The following is a 13,537-nucleotide window of genomic DNA, read 5'->3' on the forward strand; positions in this document are numbered from 1 at the left end:
ATTGAAACTCTGGATTAAAACTAAATCCACTCTGGGCAGATCAAGGAAAGGCTTAAAAGGTGTGACCTTGGGAAGAACCTTCTGCCACAAAAGCCAGGAGATCCTAAAATGCATTTTCAGAAGAGATAATAGCAATGCATTTGGAGTAGACAAGAGCCCTCACTGGATTTGAGACTCAGCCCTGCCACAGGGTGATGGATCATTCTGGGCACACCCTCCCCTCTCGGAGGCTTGGGCTGTAAAACGAGGGGGTTGGGTTAGATCCCTAGGCTGCACAAACCTCGGCTGCACATTAAAATCGCCTGGGGACCTGTAATCCAGACCAAATAAATCAGAATCTCTAGGAGACTAAAGGGTCCAGGCGCCCACATCCCACAAACTAGAATACTGTACGCAGTGAAGTTTGAGACCCGCAGGCTAGATGGTCTCTGGAGGTCTCAGGCAGCCCTGCGGTTCATTAAGCCTTTAGGGAAAGGAGAGGGGATGATTGGCAGGCAGTCCTCCGGAGAAGCAAGCCATGGACCAGATGGCCCTTGAGAGCTCTGCTGCCCCTGAGATTCAGTGATCTGAGACTCCAAGTGGACAGGCTCTCGCTGTCAAGTTCCAGCACGCAGTTCCAGCTGTTTCTCCCCATTAATTATTTCCTCAAGCCTTTACTGAGCACTGACTATGTGCCTGACTCTGTTCTAGATGCTGGGGACACAGCAGGGACCGAGACAGACCCTCAGGACAGACCTGAAACCATGAGGTTTACGAGCAGGTGCAGAGTGGTGCAGAGAGCGGGAAGGGAGGGGAAGTTCGGGAGTCTGTTGATCCGGACAGAGTAGCCCACACTCACACATTATTTCATCAAACCCCAAAGCTTCCCAGGGATCTGTCCTTGCTGCATTAACCCCATCTTCGTTTCCTCCTCCCTCCTCCTTCAGCTGTGAGGTCATCATACCTGCATTTAGCAAGCAAACCTAGGGTCAGAAAAATTCTGCCCCCTGATCCCAAATCCATACTCCCAAGTGCACACCACGTCATCTCAACTCAGCCTCAGCTCCTCAAGCCAAGGGCTGGCCCTTGCGTCCTCGGGGAGCAGATGGTGTCGTTCAGAGTGTGCAGGCTACAAACAGCCCGGACCCAGACTTTGCCTCCGCCTCCTACTGGAGGCCATCACCGTGTGACCTTGGGCACGATACTCAACAGCACCCACCTCGGATCTGCATCTTCAAAATGGGGATTATAATAGTACTACCTTTCACATCGTTGTGAAGAGTAAGTGAAGCAATGAAGGCAAAGCGGTGTCTGGCACAGGATACCTCTCAGTAGGTGGTGACTCTTATCGTCCTAGAGCAGGAGAAGTTAAATGTCCTGTTCTGATTAAGCTAATGGAGAGCCCAGCAAGGTCATATGTTGTGGTGGCATCTGCTCTTTCTCATTTCCCATTAGGGCAGGAGTCTGATACGTTGGTTAGGAGAATGCCAGATGCTCTAACAGGTAGATGTGGAGTCTCAGTGGTTTAATTCAACAGTTTATTCTTTTCTCCAGGTCTAATGGGCCTGGGAGGGGTGATCTGCTCCATGCAATCATTTAGGGTCCCAGGGGCTCCATCGTTCTCAAGGCAGCCCAGGGCTTTGACATCCAAGTGGCCCACAAGCCGAGACAGTGGAGGATCACATGGGAGCCTTTTGTGGGCCATGTAGTGAATGGCATCACCTCCACCCACATTCCACTGACCAGAACTCACAGGCCACAAAGAGCCTGGGAAAGGTGCCAGGGGGAAGTGCAGGGGGTGTCTCCAGGGCCTGGCGCCTAGGGGTCTTCGTAGCTGGCAAGGCTACTGTCTCCCCATCTCACACTCCCAGCACGGATGGTGGTCATGCTGTCTGGGACGGGCATTGGGACCACTGCGCATGCGCAGGGCTCGCTCTTCGCGCCTCCCTCTCTGACCTTCTCCAGTTACTTTCCTCCGATTCCTGTTCTCTCTCTGATGGCGCCTACTTTCTATTTAGCTCCTGTGATTGGAGAAAGGTTAGTTGTTCGGCCACGGAGGGCTTTCGTGGAGAGTCGTGGAGAGATGCTCTAGGGATTCAGTGAAAAAGGATGTTGGGGGAGGGCGAGGAGAGCCGGCAGAAGAGCCTTCCAGGAAGGAGAGCTGTGGCCACCTCCCTCCAACCGCTTCCTGTGAGATCAGGGAGTTTGACCCCAGGCCGCTGGGCAACCTGGAGCCTGGGAGGGGCTCTTAGCGCCTGACACACTGTCTCCTGATCAGCAGAAGCCCTATCGCCTAGGAACTTGTTAGAAATGCAAATTCTCAGTACCCCGGCAGACATGCTGAATCAGAAAATCAGCTCAGAAAGATTAGTAACCTGCCCAAAGTCACACAGCTCGGAAGAGGCAGGACAGAAGTGTTCGAACAAGCTCTGGGTGATTGTGGTGCACACAACAAGTCTGAGAATTTCTGCGGCAGGGATGGAGCACGAGGGTGCAAGGAAAGTGCTTCACACTGCCATCCAGTGGCTGCAGACGGAACAACAGCCCAGCCTCGGCTTTGGACGAACCCCGGCCAAGGAAGCAGTGCTGCTAAGGGTATGTAGAATACCAGGAAGGACGTTCTGAAAAGCGCTGGGGAGCCCACAGGCCCAGCAGGGGGCTCACCCAAGTCTGCCTCCCGGACAGTTCTTAAGACTTAGACCAGAGTGCAGCCCAGAGCCAAACCCGAAGTGTGTTTTCAGAAGGGCAAACCCATGTGGGTTTACATTTCATGGGGACCAGGCACAGCTGGCTGGACCGTGCCTCCGTGATCAGACCCATGACCCCATTAGGGGTCAGGCTCCAAAAGCTGCCGTCATCCTCATGGGGTACCAGGAGAAGCAGATCCCTCCTTCCCTTGGAGAGCACACAACTCTAGCTGCGATCCTGCCAGCTGGGCCCCAAGACCCCAGGGTTCACCTGGTTTGGCCCTCCCTGGGCTTCTGTCGGGAGCTTGGGAACCCTGGGGCCAGGGAGCATAGGGAAAAGAGAAAATGAGATGATCCGTCGGGGCAGGGCCCTCTCAGCCTGTGTGTGGGGAAACTGCAGGGATGGGGGTGGCATCTGAGCTCCACAAGGAGGAAATGCTGGGAGACCAAGGCCACTTGCTTTCTCTCTTGCCCCCTGACCTCAGACACAGCAGGGCCGGAAGCTCAGCGCTCTGGGGACTGGCTCTGGTTTTTCATTTTTATGGAAGAATGTGGCAGCTGTGGGGTTCCCAAGGGGATGCACCCAGCTTGCTGAGTAGGCTGTTCCATCCTGACCTCTGGCTTGTCCTGGCCGTGCACTGGAGACGCAGACTCTGGGGGAGGAGGCCAGGCAAGGGAACAAGCGTCTGTAGGGCATCCTGTGCTGTGGGGGGAACTCACAGTCTCCATCTCATTTAAGACACACACACCATCGCGAGGACTCAGCTCAGAGAGGTTAGTAACTTGCCCAAAGTTGCACAACTATTAAGGAGCAGGGCAAACTTTGACTCTAAGATCTAACACCAAAGCCTACATACGCTCTGGCCAGTGCTCTCTACTGCCCACTGCCCCACCGCAGAGCCCCCTGGGCTGACTGTCACGCCAGGCGGTTCTCACGCCCAGAACCCCCCTGGATCCACAAGCAGAGAGAGCCTCGTTGCTCAGCTGCCCTGCCCTCTGCTCCCTGGTCCCTTGTTGGTGGCTCAATGGCGGCTCTGATAAGAGAGGAAGCTCCAGCCAACTTAGGGACCAAGGACACTGGTTGGAGGGAGAGCCTCTCCCCACTGTCCCCAGGTCGGAGGGAAAGTGTCTCCATCCTGAGGCGAGGCTAACGTCTGGAGGATGCCTGTCACCACCCTTAGGGCTCCCAGCCAGGGGGTGAGGGCAGAGCCTGAGGTGGGGAGCAGGGAGGAGGGAGCCATGCAGCAGCTCAGCTCTCCCACAGGAGGGACAGATGGGGACCCTGGAGCACCACGGAGCAGCCTGGCCACCATGAGCCCCAGGTGGACGAGGCAGCCAAGCCTGGGATAGTGGTCCCCAGACACCCCACTGTTCTCCTAGGTTCATCAGGTGGGCCACAGCCACATCCCAGTACAGATCACCCAAAACCAAGGTAGCTTTTTAAGATACATTTTCTGCTGCAGACTCAAAACTGCATGCCCGTCACTAAAATAAACACGAGAAAAGCATGCATGGATTTATGCTTTAAACTTTATTCAATATACAATCGTCATCAAAGAGCCTGACATATGTGAACCTCAAGTTCTCTCTGGGTGTCTGATTCAGGAGTGTGTGGGTGGCTCGTTGGACTTTTTGCCTTACAGAAAGCTCCCAAGGATCCCCAGATTTGGGACTCACGATGCAGCTCACAATCATCACCATAATTAGAAGCCCAGAGCATCCACCTCTGTATGCCTGGAATTTCTTCCCTGACTGCCCCTGCGGTCATTGACCCACATCTTCAGTGCAAGGCCCCGAGGATGGGATGGGCATAGAAAGGGGGCTGGCTTGATGGCCCCGGGGACAGCTGCCCCAGACAGACCGGGTTTGGGAGACCTTCTTTCTTGCATAGGGTCTGCAGAGGGCTCAGTGCCACAGAGCAATCCAGGCCACTGTCTCGTGGGTGTTGGGAGGCAGAAGCGCCAGCAGCAGGTTCGTGCCAGAGCTCAGAGAGACAGCACCTGACTCCCTCAAGGTTGGTAACCAGCTCTGACTCCTCCTTGGAGACGTACATCCTTCTGGGTCACAGGTTGGACTGGCGCCTGCCTGCTCACGTTAACTGCCTGAGGCTGGGGCTGCTGCCAGCCACTCCCAGCTTGGGTTTTCTGACCTTCCTTTTCCCAAGGAGGCAGCATGAACAGGAGCGAGGCCGGCCCTGGGAATCTGCACTGGTCCCAGCTCTGTTCTTTTCTAGCTCTGTGCCTTTCAGCAAGGCTGGGTCTGAGTTTACTCTTCTGCAGAATGGTTGTAACCAGTGAGCCTCCAGAATTTTTACAGGAGGCACTTAGGGGTCCCCAGGAAGGAGGTGGGGGTGCTGGGGAGTTGTCTACAAGCACATATACACCATTTTAGTTAGACGACAGGCTTGTTGGGAATGAGTTGGGGGCTGAGAGTCAGGGCGATGCTGAAGCCCCTCCCAGCCGTCTTTGTGCTGCCGTGCGTGGTTTATATGAATCAAAACCCGCCTCCTTCTGGGGTGATTGTGATGGTCAAACGAGATCATGGAGAGGAAGCCCTGTGGGAATTGTAATGCTCTCAACAGATGGAGCTTATTATTATCCCCTCCTAAAGCAGGACTCTAACTCTTGAGTCAGGAGCCTATAATGGATCAGTGATGTCGCCTGTGGACTCTTCTGCAGAGGGGCCACCAATGAGCACTTTCCCCAGCCCTGGACGATGCTCCAGGTGGTTTTCTTGGGGCTCCTTTCTAAGCCAGGGACGTGGTTGGATCTTCCAAGCCCCCCAAAACTTTGTTTTCGGCAGGAATCTCCATACTCATCCATGGCCCAGGTAGTCCTCCAAATAGGCGGTAAGAGCTTCAGAGGAGAAGGCGACCACTGCCCAGCTGCTCCCGGAGCGTGTGGGATGCTTGGGAAACATCCCTCCCCCCTTTCTGGGTCTGCGGAATCACCTTCTGAGAGCGGGCTTGGACAGTGTGGGGGGGATTGCATTGTTTTGTTTTGTTAATTACAAGCATCCTGGTTATTGTTGTGCAAACTGAATTGGAGTTTTGCACCAGGTTTATCCGGGATCTGGTCCCAGATAGAGTTCCTGCAAACTATTCACATTTGGGAGACTCTTTCCCATTTCTAAAGGGCCCACCTGTCCCTGGAGGGTGATGAAGTGACAGGAACACACAAAATATACCACCCTCATGTCCTTTTGGGACCGTCAGCTGAGACAGTGCAGAGGAAACTTGAGATTAAAAAGAGGACTGGGGAGGTCGGGTTTTAAATGCATTTGGACCTTGCTAAGGGCAGGAACTCCCCACTCTGAGGGGAAAAGCGGAAAACCAGAGGAGGCCTCACAGGGCGCAGGTGGATGCTGATGTCAGACTCAGCTCAAACATCGGCTCTGCCACCCACTTCCCTCACCCACTCCCTGCCCACCACACCCCCACCCACGAGTTTATCCTAACGTGCCACAGCACGTGGCACAGACCCCTCCTTAGTGCTTCCTCACCATTACAATTCCCCATATATCTGTCCTCACCTGACTATGAGAACTGGCATCAGGTCATGCTTGACTCTGCCACCCCAACCCCTGGCCCAAAGTGCTGATGATGTTTGTTGAGTGAATAAACAAACAAATCCCATAATTAATCTGCTGGACAGAAACCCAGAGGAGACCTTAAATCTTAAGAGATAATTTAAAGAAGAAGAAAAAAGAAGTCCTTATCATACAACTCATCCTTACAAATAATACGGGGAAAACATAAGCAGGCAGAGGAAGGGTGAGGCAAAACCATACTTGACAGTTCTAGAAGTGAATAATTCAGGGAAGTGGTGTCCTGTATGAGTCCGACCCAGCGTGGCCATCCCGGGAGTCACTAGGTGATTCCTAGAGCATAAAAATCAAGACTACAAGCATCTCTCTTTCCCTCCTCTATGCTCTCTCAGAAGCAGGAGGCTCCAGCGTCAAGCCTAGGAGTTTTCCCTGTGGGAAGTGGTAGGAACCCGGTTTCGAGGGCAGAGCCTCATCTCTCCTTAGCTACCTTTTCTCCAAACCAGGTAAAGGTGTCACTTGCTTTCCTCGCTTAGTGGCAATCAAGGGGCTGCAGGAACAGTGTATTCATGCTGTCTTCACCAAGGAAGAAACTGCTTTCCTAGAAGCTGGTTTTTCCTACCCTCCTTTCCTCACAGCAGAGTCCTCTGCTCCCATCTTAAATCCACCCCATTTTCAGAATCAGTCCAAAAGAAAGGGGAAGGAGGAGGATAAACATCTGAGAGGGAAGAGCGACAGCTGACACTCTCTAGGAATCAGCCTGGCCCTCCCCAGGGCTCCCGTGGGTGGCTGAGTTTGTTTCTGCACAGAAGCAGGTGTCCAGTGGCGCGTGGTCCCGCGCAGGCTGGAGACGCGCCAGCTGTGCCGTCTGCGTTCTTTCTCCACGACTGTCGCAGGTGCACCCGCCGGGCTCGGAACTGTCGGGGTGTCTCAGAAACCAAATCTCTACCTTGTTCCTCTTCACAGGGGAAAAACAAAGGCCTCCCATCTGGGTGGTGAAAAGAAGAGCCAGGTCATGTTTCCCTGAGGCCAGAGGAAGCGTTTCTGGGGCATCCGGGCGAGCATCCGCGGGGAGGGATGCTGAGCTCAGGTGGACCCACCTGAAGAGGCAGTGTGTGCGCTCAGCCCCCTGGAGAAGCAAGGCTAGCAGGCAGCTGCTGCAGGCAGGGAGTTCTCAAAGTGTGGTCCTGGACCAGCAGCATCAACGTCACCTGGGAACTTGTTAGAAGTACAAATTCTTGGGCCCCACCTGTGTTAACGAGCCCTCCAGGTGATTCTGGGATACCCTCATGTTGGAGAGCTGTTTGAGGTATGTCTTGATAGTGAGCCCTGAGCCCTGGGGTAGGAGGCAGGCCTGGGGTATGGGGGTCATGCCAGAGGGCCTCCAGTTGGAGCAGCCGCATCCATTTGTGTGGTGCAAATAGTGTCCTCTGCTAGGTGTGCCACAGGTTAAGGTTTGGGAGCCTACCTGAGAAGCACGTGACAGGGAGAAACACTGAGGAATGATGTCACCTACTGAAAGGTGCTTTCACTCTTCCAGGCACGGATAAGCATTTATCACAACTTGGAGAGCGTATTTCCACAGATTCCCAAGGAGTCTGGCTTGGAGACCAACATGGTGTTCAAATCCTTTTGTTCGACATGAACCTGTCGTTTTTGAGCACAGACCCACCGCTTGGGTCAGCAGGGATGAGGAATGGAGACAGCACACGGCTGAGCTGAGGGGTGCCTCTGGAAGGACGCCCACCCTTGTACCATCTCTGGAGCAGCGTGGCCAGAGGGCACCCCGAGGGCCCCAGGAGGGGTTCACAGATTCCACAGAGGGGCAGCCTCCAGTGAAAAAACACCGTGTTCTTTCCCATTTTACAGAAATTGTGCAGAACAGTTAAGCTGTCAGCACGTTCACCAACCATCCCATTATTTGGGTTGGAAATGGCACCAGAAATGTGAAAGGCTGTTGATGGCTAATGTTTCACCACTCGTTTAACGTGTATGTGTGCATGTGTGTGTGTGTGTGAGTTTGAGTGTGTTTGGGGCAAGTGACTCCTACTGGTTTGGAGATATGGCTGAAATGAACTGGCACACCCCTGTCTCTCACACGCACGCACGCACGCACGGACGCACACACACATGCACGCACTCAGCAATCCAGCGAAATTTCAGTGAGTCTGAAACAGTTTGTGAAAAGACCACTAGAGGGAGTGCTCTCCCCGTTTTTGGAGTGGAAACGGCTCTACCGGCCCAGAGCCAGGCGTGGGTCCAGCTGCCAGGTTTTCGGGGCTAAGGAAAAGCCCGACTTACTCGTAGGTCAAGGAGGTATCAGCCTAAAGCAGAGTGATTTCAGGGGCACAAGGAGGTACAAAGCCTCCATAGTCTGTCTCAGTGGAGCTCACTGAGCTTTACCCAGATAGACCAGACCGATTTAAAATGCAAATACAATCAGTGATGACACTTCAGGACTTCCCTCTCTGAGATGGAGGGAGCTGAGAGGTTTTGACAAACTGTAATGGAGGGTGAGTGCTGGGTTGGGCAGAGGCATAAGGGGTTTACAACAATGAAACTGGGGCTTCTCAAGCATCTCAATCGTCCTCTATTCAAAAGAAGAGAAAAGCCTTGCCTGAGTCCGTGAGTGAGAGCTGAGTCCTGCGTGTCCCTGTGAGCAGGCGGGGGCGCCGCCTCCTGTTTCCTTTGCACCTGGACAGCGTCTGAGCAAGTGCTGTGGACTCTGATAACCGGTGTTCTGGTCTTTGAGCATTTTGAGAGGGGAACACTGTTTTGAATTTCTAGCTCCTAGCATAAACCCTAACAAAATTGTAAAGGCTCAATAAATGTCGGATAAGTGAATGAATGAATGTCCATGAGTAGGGAAGCATTAAGTAAATTATGCTGTATCAGTCTCATTGGAATATTATGCAGTTATTTAAAATAATAGTTATTTGAAAGTTGCTAAGAGACTAGATCTTAAAGGTTCTCATCACACAAAAAAAATTTGTAACTATGTGAGGTGATGGGAGTTAATTAAACGTGGCAATCATTTCACACACTATATATACATTAAATATTATGTTCTACTCTTCAAACCAATACAATGTTGTATGTCAATTATATCTCAATAAAACTGGAAAAAATAAAATAATGGTTATAAAGGCCGTGTAGCAACATGGGAAATGAGTATATTACATTAAATATACAAATTGCATTGTACCAATGTAAGATTATGCATGCATGTGAACGAAAAGGGAAGAAGGAGGAAGGAAGAGTTGCATGTGGGTGGTGCTGTGGGTGGCTTCCCTCCTAGCTTGTTGTTTCATCTCCTTTGCTGTGGGTTGTGCAATAAACATAGAAGTCATTTTTTCCTGCCCACAAGAGTGACTCAGTTTGGTTCTTTGGTGACCAGGTACCTTGACCTCCATCCCGTTTGCCCAGATCTCACCGTCTCTCCAGAGTTCATGTTTGTTTCATTTTCTTTGCACGGTGCCCAGCACTGCACCCCCATGAACACGGAAGTGGCTAAGACTTTGGGTATTAATGATCTTAGTGGCAGCTGCTATAAATGACGTCAAGTTCAAAGACTTAAACACCATGTTCTCCCACATCGGTCAACTTTCTCTGAAGTGTGATCAGCAGCGAGTCCCTGTTGATACCGTTTCTCACAGTGAGAATAATAATGGATCTGATTTGTTAAGCATCTACTATGTGGCTTCTACTTAAATTTAATCCTCACCACAAACCTGCAAGGTAGGAAATATTATCCTATTTAGTAGAGGAAGAAATAGAAATCCAGAGGGTTTAAATTATTTTCCCAAGATCATGGACAGTCATGTTTTACACCTAAGACTTTAGGCTCCCAAGGGCCATGTTTTTACCCTCCATACCATGATGGATGCTTTCAAAGGGCTCCTGATGCAGTAGAGGCAATAAAATAATGCACGTAAATAGCATAATTCAACCATACAAGGAAACTGTCTTATGAATAATAGTACCAAAGTGTTGCATAGATCCACAAGTCATGAATCTATGCCCATGTGTGACCTCTCCAGGGACATCTTTTTTTAGTACTAATCTCCTGATTGTGCAGTGCGAAGCTCTATCCACTCATAAATCCTGCCCTAGCCAGAATGACCTAGAACTTATTGTCTTTGTTTTGGGTCAAAATATGTTTTGAAGGATTCAGGCTTTTCATTGAAAAAGAAATCACTGTTACTACTTTTTTTTTTTTTAAGATTGGCACCTGAGCTAACATCTGTTGGCAATCTTCTTTTTTTTTTGCCTCTTCTCCCCAAAGCCCCCCAGTCCGCAGTTGTATATTCTAGTTGTAAGTCCTTCTGGCTCTGCTGTGTGGGACCCCGCCTCGGCATGGTTTGATGAGCAGTGCTAGGTCCATGCCCAGGATCCAAACTGGTGAAACTCTATGCCACTGAAGTGGAGTGCGCGAACTTAACCACTTGGCCATTGGGCCGGCTCCCACTGTCACTCTTATTTCAGCCTCACTTTCATGTGTTGTGAAACTCCATGACGGGCTGGCCTGGTGGTACAGCGGTTAGGTTCGCACATTCTGCTTTGGCAGCCCAGGGTTTGCTGGTTTGGATCCTGGGTGCGGATATGGCACCGCTTGGCAAGCCATGCTGTGGCAGGCACCCCACATATAAAGTAGAGGAAGATGGGCATGGATGTTAGCTAAGGGCCAGTCTTCCTCAGCAAAAAAGAGGAGGATTGGCAGCAGATGTTAGCTCAGGGCTAATCTTCCTCAAAAAAAAAAAAAGAAAGAAAGAAAAACAAACTCCATGAACATTATTCTATCAATTAACCTCGGGGGTTAGGGGCCATTTCAGTGCCTGAAGGAATCAGATGTTCCCTGAGAAAGACAGGTGGGCCCAAGCAGCATTCATTGCTCAAAACCTAGACACTCTGACCAGAAATCAAATTTCTACTGGTTTCTGACAGTTCATTCTCTTTACAGTCACCACTTCATCATGGGCTTAAAATAAGAGAAATGAAGGGAAAACGCAAATGAATATAAATGACAAGAAAGGCAGAGGCCGGATCCACCATCTGTCTAAATGGAAAATGAAGCTCCTCTGCCTTAATGAATCTTTTTCTTCCTCTGCTGATCCCATTTCCTCCTCCCTCCTATTCAACCTGCTCGCAGGACATCTACAGATGTTAGCACAGATTTAAGATAAGGTGTTCCCTCTCGGTGGCCAGTGTGCTTTGAAACTTTACCTCTCTTTAGGGAACCAAAGATATTTTATCTCCTATGAGATGTCATAAAGGCATTTTCCAGGCACTAGGATTGTGTCAAAGCACTTGAAGTCACTTCAGGGCAGGTTGTCACTTATGTCAATAACCAGCTCCACTTGCAGAGCGGGAGGGGCAGTGTGGCAGGGGCTGGCGTCTTGGTCCAGGAAGCTGAGACTGGGGAAGTGGGTTACAAAACAGAGTTGACTTCAGAAATGTGTTACTCACCCATATATCTGTGTCTGCTGTGGAAAATAAGAATGGTATTTTTTTCTGGACAGAAGTAGTTTTTTCCACTGACAATCTAAATGTAATTTTAATGATTCTCAATGGGATCTGAGAAAGGTCTTAGATTTTAAAGTCTATTTAATATATACTGGTAACATAAAATGCTATGTATTATTTTACATTTCTAACAGTTTGAGGACCAAACATTTAGCTATTTGTAAAATTAAATAAAGCTGGAAACTTCATCTTGAAATATCACACTGTTATCTAAATTAAAATAGTATGACAAGAGGTAGCGGTAGCATTTTTTTATGGCTTCCAGCTTACATAGGAGGTAGCATCTTCATTTGCAGCTACCAATTCTCTTCTCTTTGGCCTCATTAACAAAGCTACCCAGTTTTGCGTTTCTTCCCCACAGGTTCCTTCTGGGTCTCCAGTGACTCTTCTTCCACATGTCTCCTCATTAGAGGTCTTGGATCCTTAACCCTCTTCTTACCCACTCTCCCTTTTTCCTCACACTGTCAATCATCGATCCGCGTCCATGACAGCCAAACTCTTTTCTAGAAGAGTGGTTCTCGCAGTGCACCCCAGACCCTTGGGAGTCCCCAAGAACCTTTTCAGAGAATCCATGTCAAAACTCTTCACTAATAAATTAAAGAAGTTCCTTGATGTTTTCACTGTGCTGACATTTGCTCTGATGGTACAAAGGTGGTGATAGATAAACTGCTGGCGCCTTAGCCCAAATCAAGGCCAAGGCAGAAACTGTACCATCGGCGGCCATTGGATTCTTCACCACCACACATTTGCAGTTTTAAAAAAGACAGTTCCCCGAGATTATCCTCAATGAAGGAGTAAGAGCGATTGAATCCTTGGGTACATGACTTTTTCATATTCTGCAACGAAATGAGAAGTGTGCAATGACACACCTCTGCCACACGAAGTACGACAGTTGTTTAGAGGAAAAGCACTTGTACAATTATTTGAGTTGCAAGCTGCACTAGAGGCTTATTTTCATATAACAATTTGTACTTGAGAGAATGATTGACAGATAAATTACGGTTATTCAGATGCGTATTTGGCAGGTATTTCTTTTTTTTTTTAACTTTAATAATATATTTTATTTAGCCCAATATATCCAAACATTATCATTTCAACACATAATCAAGATAAAAAAAATTAGGATTTTAAATCTTTTTTTTTGAACTAAGTCTTTGAAATCCAGTGTGTATTTCAGACTTACAGCACATTTCAAGCTAGATACTAAATTTTCACCAGAAATACTTGATCTGTATGGAGAGTTCATAAAATTAGAGTTGAAAATGTAGATTCCACATACTGAAGTTCTTCTAAACACTCCTAAAAGTTTTCTAATAACTGAAATGTCTGCTTTTATTTTTATTGAGTTAATGATAGGTGACAATCTTGTGAAATTTCAGTTGTACATTAATGTTTGTCATTCGTGTTGTAGGTGCGCCACTTCACCCTTTGTGCCCACCCCCCACCCCACCTTTCCCCTGGTAGCCACTAATCTGTTCTTTGTCCACATTTTTAAATTCCTCATATGAGTGGAGTCATACACAGATTATCCTTCTCTAACTGGCTCATTTCACTTAACATAATCCCCTCAAGGTCCATCCATGTTATTGCAAATGGAATGATTTTGTTCTGTTTTACAGCTGAGTAGTATTCCATTGTATATATATATATATATCACATCTTCTTTATCCAGTCATCTGTTGATGGGCACTTAGGTTGCTTCCATGTCTTGGCTATTGTAAATAATGCTACAATGAACATTGGGGTGCATAGGACTTTTGGAATTGCTGACTTTAAGCTCTTTGGATAGATACCCAGTAGTGGAA

Source organism: Equus quagga, chromosome 13, assembly GCF_021613505.1.
Source record: "Equus quagga isolate Etosha38 chromosome 13, UCLA_HA_Equagga_1.0, whole genome shotgun sequence".
NCBI lineage: Eukaryota > Metazoa > Chordata > Mammalia > Perissodactyla > Equidae > Equus > Equus quagga.